This window comes from Amphiprion ocellaris, chromosome 13, assembly GCF_022539595.1.
Source record: "Amphiprion ocellaris isolate individual 3 ecotype Okinawa chromosome 13, ASM2253959v1, whole genome shotgun sequence".
NCBI lineage: Eukaryota > Metazoa > Chordata > Actinopteri > Pomacentridae > Amphiprion > Amphiprion ocellaris.
In genome coordinates, this window is record NC_072778.1 from 4,821,388 (window position 1) to 4,834,183 (window position 12,796).

The 12,796-nt window shown below is 38.3% G+C and overlaps 1 long non-coding RNA gene across 1 annotated transcript; it reads left to right on the forward strand.

Annotated features, from left to right (window-relative positions):
- The first annotated feature begins 1,831 nt into the window (after nucleotides 1–1,831).
- On the forward strand, nucleotides 1,832–5,742 carry LOC129350281 (uncharacterized). Its single transcript, XR_008603624.1, has 3 exons — nucleotides 1,832–2,148; nucleotides 2,797–2,955; nucleotides 5,377–5,742. It is a non-coding gene; the product is annotated as an uncharacterized LOC129350281 (long non-coding RNA).
- Nucleotides 5,743–12,796: the final 7,054 nt, after the last annotated feature.

Here is a 12,796-nt window from a genome sequence, read left to right on the forward strand (position 1 = left end):
GCAGCCTGTATAGTGCAACAAGAAAAAAAATGTATAAGAGAGCTTCATGTTTATTTGTAGAGGGCCTCAGTATAGAACATTTTGCAGTCCTCAAATTGACATTAGTAAGCTGCCCCTTGTGTTCTTTTAAAACTCATTTTATTCTGTCTTCACTTATTCCACTCTGGCTCTTTTTCTTTTATTTTCAAATGTCAAAGTGGTTTTCTTTGCTTGTCTAAAGCACTTTGAATTGCTTTTGTGTTTGATGTGTGCTATACAAACAAAGCCTTGCCTTGCCTAAAAAGACATGGCATTGCCTATTGATTAATGGACATATGACGGGTGTGACTGGTTTGGTGTTTAATTAGGAAAATAGAAGCTTTGTGGTGTTGGATAGATTATCCAATCATCATGTCACTTTTGCAGACTGTCAAACACTGCAGCCTGTGGAAAGGTAAACAAGGAAACATAGTGGTATTGATATTTGGAGACCAGATGTCATGACTAAATGGATTAATGTAAAGTTTGGTTCCTTGGACTTGGGCTTGCTGGTGCGACTGGTCTCCTAACACTGTATTTTGATCAGTGCCTCTTCTTTACACAAACACTTTCTCCACCTAAAGGATGTGAATCCATGCATTTGTTGGTATATCCAGAAGACTCACCACTCAGGAATCAGAATCAGACAAAACTTCATTTATCCCTGAGGGGCAATTTGGTGAAATAGAATAGGGAAGAATAGTGGGTCTGGCACATTTGACCAATTCTGCTTTGATTTGCCTTGCCTATGCCTTATGCTACATTTTTAACTTTGAAAACTTTGAATCATGAACTTTCAGTGAATAAAAGCCATGTGCTACCCTCGACGGTCTGTAGACAGTGAAATGGACAGAGTCTGAGAAGGCCAAGTAAAGGTGCAGCCCAACAAGAAAATATCCCAAAAAGGGAGGAAAGGTTTCTGCTTTCAATATGTTGTTGGTAGTTCATTGTTGTCGACATCCACTAAGAGAGGAGTTCAGATTGGATGGGGGAAGGTAGGATGTGTGGACAGGTGTGGACACCATAGTCATGTAGTTGTTGCCCTTATACTATCTTCTAGTCCACTTGGAGTCTGCCTAGAGGACTTTGTTCCATTCATGCACTGTAGATTGGGGTAGTCAGTGCATGCACGCTACTGCCCTGTAGCGTAATATCTAAAAACACTAATTTTAGTTTGCATGCTGATGTCTGGACAGTGGTCTGTGTGGATTCTCATGGGCTTAGGCTTGAATTTATTTCAACTTTCATGTACTTGCAGACACAGAAAGTGTAACAATGACCTTGGCTGCCCAGACCAGTTGTGCCATTTGAATGCCTGCCTTCACTTGGAGACCTCAGGTCAGAGTTCACGAGGGATTAATCCTGAGTGTGGCACTTCAGACCACTTGCTCAGATCCTGATGCTGCTGCAATCTTGTCTACATGAAATTCTACCAAAGTCAACCTTAATAAGGAAATAAGACAAAATGTACCAACCTTTCATCTATATTCAGATCACCATGTATAGGGATTTATTCACTACTTTTGTCATTACTACTAGATATCTCATGACAAGTCTCATCATTCACATGCTGAGCCGCTCTCACAGTTAATGCTTTTTCAGCCTAATCTCCCAACATCTTTATTTACAGTAAGTGCAGCATGAACAGTCTCAGTGAGAAATACAATTTTTCACGAAGGATTAACTTCGACTCTGGAGTCTTAAACTGGAATTATACTTCTGCAGACAGTACTGCAGAGAGAATACATGTCCTCAGTCCTCATTCATTCTGTGCTATTTTTCAATGTGAGTCAGTGAGTGACCGGTGACTGGCTGCTGCAGCCAATGATGCGATTCACATACGTCTTTACCATAGACTGTATATAATGGTATTTACGCAGCTAATAAACGTCAGGCGTCCTTATGTGCAGCTACCGTTGTTGTCATAGATATGAATGAGTAGATAGGACACGCCCCTTTGAGCTGCGTGCTACAGCGAGGCTAAGCTAGTGGGTGCAAAGTTTTAGTGCATTCCGTTGATGTAGACGGCGTGAAAACGGCAACAAGAAGTATGCCGGCTCACTGTGCTGCATACAGTTACACACTGCGTCGTACGATTGAGACAAGGAAACTTGGAATGATTTTTCATAGGTAAGAATAGTTTTTGGCTCTTTTTTCATTATGAAATCTTGTTGAGAGCTTCCAATCTATGAGAGCTAACTAGTTAGCCACTAGCAAAATGCTAAGGCGAGCTAGCAGCTAGACAAGCAAATACCAGACGATTAATAGTAGCTGTAGTATAGTTGTACAAGCAGTAGTATTAATACTAAAAGTACAAGCAGCAGTAGTAATACTAAATGTACAAGCAGCAGTAGTAGTATAAACAGCTGTTAGTCGTAGAAGTAGTATCAGCATTTGTAATAGTACAAGTTGTTATAGCAGTGCCAGTATCAGCAGCAGTAGTGTACTATCACTACTACTAGTAGTAGTCACATTGCTATTACTACCACCAATACTACCAATAGTACTTATAAAGCCTAACTCATGTATATCCAGATTACCATCTATGTTCTTCCTCCAAACCCATTTTATGATTGGGATTACAGGCAGTTCTTTAGGACTGCTCTCAAATAATTGAAATGTTACTAAACAAGGTTCTACTTATCAAATTAAATAGCTCTGGTCTCCAGTATATTGGCGAATTCAGTTCTTTGTACTTAATTTATTAGCATGATTTCTTTTTAATATGTTGTGTACAGACTTAATTACTTCTCTGTCTACTTTTCTTACTCCATGTAGGTTTCCCAGAAACTATGGGTTGAGGAGGAATTGGAAGTTTTTCGGCTTAGACCTGGTGTCATTCCATCAGTGTTAAACTTCCCGGCTCATCTTGGAAGAGTACGTGCCAGAAAGACCACAACCAAGCAGCCTTGAGATCTTAGGCAGCGTCTCCCTCAGGTGGGTGTCGACGGTGTTCACGGTCAGGTCTGTGGTAATCCCGTCAAAAAACAAAACAGAAAAAAATCTAGATTATAAATCAACATGTAACCAAAGCACTCTGTGTATAATGCCATAGTATAGGATGTAGTTCAGAAAATGTCAAAGTGTAGTATACTTTTCAAGAATAACATAGTATGGCCTGTAGTTCATAGTACAGCATGTTGGCAAAAAAAAAACATAGATTATTATGTGGTTCAAAAAGCGCAAAATGATAGGATGCTGCCTAAAATTGTCATGTATGATATGTGGTTCAAAAAATGTCATAGTGCAGTAAATTGTCAAAATAGTATGTAATTTAAGAAAACATCAGAGTATAATATGTCATCTAAAAAATGCCATAGAATAATAATTTCATTGCACAATAAAAGTATAGTAACTTTTAAAACTGTTCGAATTCTTATATGTTGCTAAAAAAAACTAAAACAAAAAAAACGTCACAGTAATATGTCAATTAAAAAAGCCTATAGTATAGTGTGTGGCCCAACAAACATTCAATTCAATTCAATTCAATTCAATTTTATTTATATAGCGCCAATTACAGTCAAATTGTCTCGAGACGCTTTACAGAACCCATATGCCTGACCCCCAGAGCAAGCCAAAAGGCGACAGTGGCAAGGAAAACACCCTTTTAACAGGGAAAAAAACCTCGAGCAGAACCCGGCTCTAATGTGGGGGGACCCATCTGCCTGCTGGCCGGGCGGGTTGAGAGGGACAGAAGAGGTAGAAAGGTAGAGATAGAGGGATAGAAGTAGAGGGGTAGAGGTAGAGATAGAGGGATACAGATAGAGGGGTAGAGATAGAGAGGTGGGGGGGTGGGACACAAGGACCATAAAACACAGCCACACATCTGAAGCATCCAGCATCCAGCTCTGGGACCAGGGACACTCGGAGAAAGGACACAGAAAGAAACAGAGTGAATGTAATGCAATAATGGTATATGTAGTAAATACATAGGTAGTTAGAGAAGGGCTCAGTGCATCAAGAGAGGTTCCCCAGCAGCCTAGGCCTATAGCAGCATAACTAGGGGCAAACTAAAGGGACGTCAAGAGGGGAAGTCAGTTGTGCAAATGAAAACACCAGCATACCCCGTCAGGGTCCCCCAGTCAGCCCTAACTATAAGCTTTGTCGAAAAGGAAGGTTTTAAGCCCGGTCTTAAAAATAGAGAGGGTGTCCGCCTCCCGAACCCAAACTGGGAGCTGATTCCACAGGAGAGGTGCCTGATAACTGAAGGCTCTGCCTCCCATTCTACTTTTAGAGATTCTAGGAACAACAAGTAAGCCTGCAGTTTGAGAGCGAAGAGTTCTGCTAGGATAATATGGTACTATCAGGTCTTTAAGATATGATGGAGATTGGTTGTTAAGAGCTTTATATGTCAGAAGAAGGATTTTGAATTCTATTCTAGATTTAACAGGAAGCCAATGAAGAGAAACCAATATAGGAGAAATATGATCTCTCTTGCTAACTCCCGTCAGTACTCTGGCTGCAGCATTTTGGATCAGCTGTAGATGTTTCAGAGAGCTATTGGGACAACCTGATAATAAGGAATTACAGTAGTCAAGCCTAGAAGTAACAAATGCATGGACTAGTTTTTCTGCATCACTCTGAGACAGGATGTTCCTGATTTTCACAATATTTCTCAGGTGGAAAAAGGAAGTCCTACAGATTTGTTTTATGTGCGAGTTAAAGGACATGTCCTGGTCAAAGATAACACCGAGGTTCCTCACAGTAGTACTGGAGGCCAATGTAATGCCATCCAGAGTAACTATATGCTTTGAAAGCAATTCTCTAAGATGTTTGGGGCCAAATACAATGACTTCAGTCTTGTCTGAATTTAGTAGTAAGAAATTATAGGTCATCCAGGTCTTTATGTCCTTAAGACAATCTTGCAGTCTAGCTAGCTGATTAGTTTCATTTGGCTTCATAGATAAATACAATTGAGTGTCGTCAGCATAACAATGGAAATTAATACAGTGCTTCCTAATAATGTTAATCATAGTATAGCATGTCGCTCTAAAAACGTCACAGTATATCCTTTATTCCACAGCTGTCAGTAGGTGAGGAGCAACACAAAAACAGTCCAAACGCTGGTTTCCAGAGGGTTAGATGAGAATTTATTTGAAAGAGTAACTTTACAACAACACAACATGTGAGGGGGTTAAAAACAAATGGGTGTTAGTAAAATAAAAATAAATCAACAGAACTAAAAGTGAACTTCATGTTGACATTGATGGGCATTCCAACCAGGAACAAAGTAAAAGATAATCAATACGAAAAAAAACTCTTCCTGTTCACCTCTTAAAACCCAAAAATGCACCGCAGTAGCACCCTAAACTAAAACTACCACTGGGTTCCCTGTTTTCCTTTGTGAACAATTCAAAGGTCCCTCTCTATCTCCCCACACATCCACCAACCACTGGAACACATCTCCAAAGTTCTGCTGGACCAGCTCAGCTTCCCCTCAGAAGAAGTGGTGCCACCTGCCAGATGAAGGAGCCTTTTGAGAGGCAGCTGGCATCGTGATTGGACTGTACTTTGGTCTGTTCCAATCCAGCTTCAGCTCCAGAGACGGCAGGCGGGACGAGTCAACGGAGGCCTGGTGGACGAAGGCATGCAGCTGAGTACAATCCAGAAAACAACAGAGGAGGAGTGCAGCAGCCCAGAGCCAGAACAAACAGAGTAGTATCATATGTCTCTTAGAAAACATCATAGTATAGCCTTTGGTATAAAAAAAACGCCATCATATACATTGCAGATTGTACAAATGACAAGTCAAAGGAAAGAGACATACACTGTAGAATTGTAGTAATTGTGGGCTGACTGATTTACTGATTATCAGTATTTTATTTTTTACTGATTTACGGTAATAAATACATTTAAAAATGGTGCTACTTTGGCTCTGAACCTTTATCTACCTGTGGTCGCTCTGTCTTCTGGAGTGATTTGATTGGTTACACGTAACGAATAAAACTCCTTTAACTTTACATCTGTTAACAAAACAAAAACATAAAGTTTTCTGTTAGTTTGTGTTCTTCTAAGTTTAACTCCAAGATTTTAAATACTTTCATTTACTACAAATGAATATCTACTCCAAATGTCTCACTAATAATCATTATTAGCCTTAAAAACCCACAAAACACCCCTCTATACTGGACCACACTTAGTACAGTCCAGTTCCCCCTTCTATAAATCTGCTTGGAATCTTCCACTTCCTGTTTGTCAAAGTGGCCTTCTACCCGGACAGGTGTTGTTGGAGCTCATGCAACAAACTTTTTGGGTAACTGCACTTTAATATGGATGGATGACACTGAATTAGAATCTGTATTAATGAGACTGAGTTAAGATGTGTAGCTCTGTCATTAAATAGGAAATTATTTCCCAGAATTCACAGAGAAATGTCTGAAATGTTTGCTAGGTTAGCGTCCCACATGTTCTTGGGCTCAGCTTAACTCTCTCCAGCTTCTGGATCTCTTGAGTTGCTTGTTGTTAAAGTATCTTGCTAGAGGTGCTGAAGCTCAGAAAGTCTGAGATGTTTGTTCAGAATAAGCTCATTCTCAAGTCTTATCTGAACTGTCCTCTTTTGTTTGAACTTTCCCTAAACTTAGGAGTTAATGACAGAGCAGCACATCCAGACTCAGTCTCATTTATGTAGAGATTAAACTTCAGTGTCATTCATTGATGTTAAAGTGCATTTCTTCAAATGTTTGTTGCACATGCTCCCGACCAAAGCAGTCCAGGTGGAAGACGATGTGAAGAGAAAGCTCCAGAGGATGAATATCACACATTTACGTTGGAAATAAATGTCCTTTAATGAGACATTGTCATGCTAAAGTTGGATTTCCCTTTAATGATGTTCAAATCTTTGAGTGTTTTGTTGATGTTGGTTTCTAAATGTTTTCTGACACTCGGCCCCAAAGATTAAAACCTTCTACAGCTCACAAGCTGCAACAATTCACACATTATCAACTATCTTTCTGACTAAACTAAGATAAAAAAGTGAAAAACTGCCTGATTCCTGCATCATGAATGTAAATCTTTTTGGTTTTTATGTCAGTAAACTGAATATATTTGGGCTTGACATTTTATAAACCAAAACAAGAAATGAATTACTGGAGAAAACGACAGATTAATGGACAAAGAAAATGTGTTTTCTAACATATATGGCTGAATTACTCCAACGTTACAAAATACATACAATTTTAATTCAATTTTATTTATATAACGCCAATTACAGGTCAAATTGTCTCAAGATGCTTTATTTTTATACTTTTTTGTCATATTTAAAATATGACAAAGTAAGAAATTTAAACCTCTTGACTAATCCAATTTATTATTTAGTTTTTAAGAGACTAATTGACAATTCAAACTTTCTCCACTAAAACTAATAAACATGAGGTCAAAAAGAAGGAACAGTTTTAAATACTGCAGTCCCACAACGACAAGAATAAAGTTTGTCAACAAAAACTAAATCTGCTGGTGGATTCCATGAAAGTCCTAATAAATGATAATAAAGTGTGATACTAAAGGTTTGTGGTGCTAAAAATCTCAAAGATATCAAGTTGAACATCTGGATGGAGGTTGATAAAAGTTGACCTTCTTTCATTTCTCTGGAGCCGACTCCATGGATTTTATGGATGGTGGTTAAAGACCTGCTCTTCTAGTTGTCTTCCTTCTAGTCGCTGTAAAAAGTCAGTCCATGCTGGCCGACTTCAACACCTCTTCATGACAACTTGTTCTGCCTCCAACCTCGTGGAAACTCATGAAACTCGGGAAAACCCGTGGAGACTCGAGGAACTCGTCGAGACTCGAAGAACTCGTCAGGCGGGGGAAGGTGTGGTGGGCGGTGAGGGGAGGTGGGGGAGTAGAGGGGGGAGGCCGCCACCCACCTCCCCGCCTACTCTCCGCCCTGACTCCACCCAGACTCCGCCTTGGCTCCACCCATGTGGTGACTTCAGGAACTACGATGCCAAAGGGACGACGAAATTATTTCTTTGTATCTGATCTGTAGCTCAGTGAGTTAAGGATTTGCCTATGGAGCTGCAGGTCGCTGGTTCAAGACCAGACACTTCTTAAGTTTTATCAAAATCCTGACAAAGACAAAGAAAGAAAACTGCCAGTGGCGGGTCTTGAACCTGCGACCTTCCACTTGGTAGTCCTCTTCTTATCCCCCTGAGCTACTCGCTCAGATACTAATTCTTCTTTTTTTTGCGCATTTATCATCTATTTTTTGTCGTTTTCGAGTTTTTTTTTAACTCGAGTCTCGACTCGACCGTTTTTCTCAGGAGGTTGGGCTTCAGCCTTTGTTCTGGAGGGTGGAACCCTCAGTTCCAAGACTTTCCAAAGCCTCCACACCTCCCGAGTCCTCAGGACCTGAGCTTTCACACAGTCTGAGGGCTGAAATTTTCTAAGTCCCACAGTAGTTCTCTGTTAGATTGAACCTTCAGACAGTCCAAGGACTGAAATCTTCTAAGTTTCTGAGTAGTTCTCTGTTAGATTGAACCTTTCGACAGTCTGAGGACTGAAAACCTCAAAGTTCTTGAGCAGTTCTCTGTTAGTTTGAACCTTCAGACAGTCTGAGGGCTGAAGTTTTAAAAGTTTCTCAGTACTTCTCTGTTAGTTTGAACCTTCAGACACTCTGAGGACTGAAAACCTAAAAGTTATTGAGTAGTTCTCTGTTAGTTTGAACCTTCAGACAGTCTGAGGACTGAAATCTTAAAAGTTTCTCAGTACTTCTCTGTTAGTTTGAACTTTCTAGTTAACAGAAGCCTTAAAACTTGTGACCATGAGTCTTGATTTCACATTTAGACCATCTGAGTTCTTCTCACACTTTCACCTGTGGGTTTTTTAGAAATCCTGACCAAACTTTGATTCTCTTCACTGAACAGTAAAGTTTGTGGAGATCAGAAGGTAACATTAGTTTGATCAATGCCTTCAACCTCTAGTAGACTTTATCTGGAAATCAGTTTTCTGAAATGAGTTCTTAGTAAATCTGTCCACAATCAAACCAAGAACATAGAAAGAGGAAATGTTTGAAGAAACAACTTGATCTTTTAATTTCAGACTAGAAAACACTTTAAGGCCTTTTTCTGTTTTTGCTCTTTTGATCATTTTATTGTTTCTTCTGTTTAATTTGATCCTCTAAAGTTTAACTGGTGCCCTTTCAGAGGTTTTATCTTTAGTTTGATTCTCCTTAAATGTTTAGTTTTGCTCTTTTCTCACCTTTTATTCTGTTCTAATGTCTGATCTGATTTCGAAATGTTTTGTCTTTTTAATGATTAATTATTTTTTTTTTAAATGTTTTATCGGCTTGTTTGAAAAATTTTTTCTTTCCCAATGTTTAATTTTTCGATTAAATCTTTGTTAAGGTTTTTCTTTTTAAATGTTTTACCACCTTTTAATGGTTAATTTTCTTTTTTTAATGCTTCATTGTATTTTCTGTTTAATTCCTATTTAAAGTTTTATTGTCTTTAAGATTTAATTTTCTAATTAAACATTTATTTTTTTTAATTAAATGTTTAGATTTTTAAAGGTTTAATAATCTAATTAAATGTTTTATATGTTTCTATATGTGTAATATTCTTGTTTAATTGTATTTTTTAAATGTTTATCTAAAATATTTCATCTTTAATGTTTAATATTTTTGTTTAAAATTTTTTGTTTAATTTCATAATTACATGCTTTGTATCTTCTGTTTAATTATCTAATTAAATATTTTGTCTAATATAATTTAATTGTATTTAATGTTTAATTTTCTTTTTAAAAGTTTTATTATGTTGTTATGTTGTTAAATGTTTTTTTCCTTTGATTTAATTGCTTTTTTACTGTAGTTTATTTCTTTAATCTTTTTTTTCCTGTCAAGATTTTAACCCCAACCTTAAAAATTAAATAAACCCTGAAATCACAATGAAAATACTTCTGTTGTCACAATCATGAGTCAATTATTCATTTTATCAATTCAGCTTTATTTGTTTAGCACCTTTCACACAGATTACAAAACTAAACAAGCAAAGAGGAAAAACTATGATTAAAACTCAAAAACAAACAAAAAAAAAGATTTAACATGGTAATAAAATATGTTGTGTCCAGGGGATGGAGGGAGTTTATTGAAGTCTTCTTGGGCTCACATGGTAAATCATTTAAAATATAAACTTGATTTTCAGTCTAAGGAAACTGCAGAGCGACAGAAGAAGCAACAATATCTCCTGTTTTCTCCTTTAATGAGTCGACTCTTCTTGTGCTTTCAGACCAAAGAACTACAGACTCTTCACAACCTGCTCAAACTCTTGGTACAGGACCTCACCACACGGGTCAAGAAGGTTTCCTTCTCATTTCTACTCTGAAGCTCACCTTCTCCTGCTCAAACTGCTGACAAATGTTTCTGCTGCTCTAAAGTCTGGTCTCCAGAACTTCCTAAAAACTCTCAAAGTCTCTTCTGCTGCAGGTTGCTTTGTAGAACTGTTCCAGAAAACCTCACTAAACCACATGGAGGGGCCTCAAGAAAGTCGTCCAAATGAAACTGTACAAAAACCAAACTAGCACAACCCAAACGCTAAAGTCTCCTGCAGCCTACCAGAGAACCTCTGAGAACAGAAAATCAGGACAGGAATTCTTACCTTCTGGACAACCAACGTTGGTTCTCAAACAAGAATACAGAATGTGTCTGACCAAAAACCTCTGAAGACTCACTACAGCCAAGATAAAGACACAACTCAGCTGCACCAAATCCACTAATCACTGCAAACATTAGCACCATGTGATAACTGTGGCTAAAGAACCACATTTACCAAGACAACTATCCAGTACAAAGCCCTAAAACACACCAAGAAACACATTAAAGACGATTTTACTGCTGGAAGCTGCAAGCCAACGCCTAAAGAACAAAGTAAAGCAACAGAACCAAACCCGGTTCTGTGGTGAAGAGAAGCAGAGGAAATGTTTGTCTGCAGCTAAATAAAGCAGGAAGACAGTGAGCTGCTCAGGTGTTCCTGATAACACCAAGCAGCCACCTGGACAGCCAATAGGAACACAGCTTACTGGAAGTCCAGAGGGCTGGGTTAGTGAAGGAAATTTAGTTTAAAGTTGAAGCAGAAAGTTAACAAAGAAAGTTGAAAACCACCTTCTGATCCCTGAAATCTCTGAGTTTTCACACAAAGAACACCTGAACATGTCAAACTGGTTCCATAGTAGAACCATCATTGTAAAAACATCATAGTATGGTGTGTTGCTCAAAAAACATTAGGACCCGGCTGTCAGGGGACAAACATGTAAGAAACATGAGAACAGAGAGAACCCAACCAGTAGGTCACAGTTTATCATCCCCCAGTCATCTCCTGAAGTCCATATGGTGAGAGACATCAGTATCTGGTTGTTCATTTACCAGAGGATGCTTATAATCATGCTGATGTGGTCTGTACTCTACAGTATTTTAGTGACTCAATAAATGCCTAAGTTGTTTTTTTTAAATGCTTTTTAGTTTTTCATAAACATTTAACAGCCTATATGTAATAAATAAATGGCCTTTGCCTATCTTAAGAAAAATTCACTCAGAACTCTGATATGTTAACAGTACTAAATAAATCAATAAATGCATGCATACACACAAAAATAAGTTAATACATTAACTGTGTTAAGATAAGATTTAGATTTTAAAAAAAGTTGTTTATGTTTTTGCAGAATCCAGTATTGCTCACTGGTTGGTCATTACATTTTGTTAGTTTGATTTCACTGTTTAAAATGATGCCAGCTCTTTTCAGACAGAACCTGTGATAATAAAACAATACAAAATTTTTAGTTCCGTGTTAATAAAGCACTTAAAGCTTTAAGTATGGCTAAATGCTTTTTTCAGAATTAAATATATCACTCCTTAGGTGGTAGTGGCCCCAAGTTCAGTGAAGTTGGAAAGATATTCACAGATTCAGACTTCTAGCATCAATAACTCATTAGATATAGGTTGTCAAAACATAAACGGTGCCTCTTTCCCATTGTTGCAAGGCAGACAATGTGCTACAAGCCCAGTTTTATCAAAAGTAGCTGTCTTTCAAGCTACAGGAATAACATTGGTGTCTATGGAGTGAACAGGATCCGTCTGCAATTTGCAAAACCACTGCAACAGTAAAGAGAGACAAATATTCAATAACTTCACTCTTATACATTGTAGTGTCACTAAAATCACTGCAGCCTTCAACTGGCTCCTGTTGACAAAGTGTTTTAACAGAAATGTAAATGCTGTAATTTGATTCTTTTAATGAACCATGTAACTTGAATGGATGTGATGCTGGTGTGACCACAGTGCACACGTCTGATGTTGCTCACAGTGGTCCAAGGGACGCTCAGGGAGTTTGTGTGTTTGCTCAGACTCATGAAAAATTAGAGGGAACATTGATTAGAAGTGTAGTTGTGGAAATAAATGGATATAAAATCTTTAGCTGAGGTTCAGGAGCAGGATCACACCTCAGTCACTCCCCTTCCTGTCGTATGTCTATGCAAACTACTCTGCTTTTCCCACTTGTTTGTTCTCACTTCTTGTGCCCCACCAACCCAACTTCCCTTTACTTCTGCCTCCTTCTCCTGTCTTCTCCTTTTCGTAGGGGGTCTGAAGCTGCTGGTGATCTCCGACTAAGCTTTTTCCCTACACTGCATCAGCTCAAATCAGTCATCACCAACAAAACGATCCTTTGCATCCGAAAAAAAAATCAAGCTTCAAATCGATGGTGTGGTCCTTGTTCATGAAATCTCTCTCAAAACATAATTGAGAATTCCCACAAGTCGCATGATCCTGGAAAGCTTAACCTTCAGTTTGGCA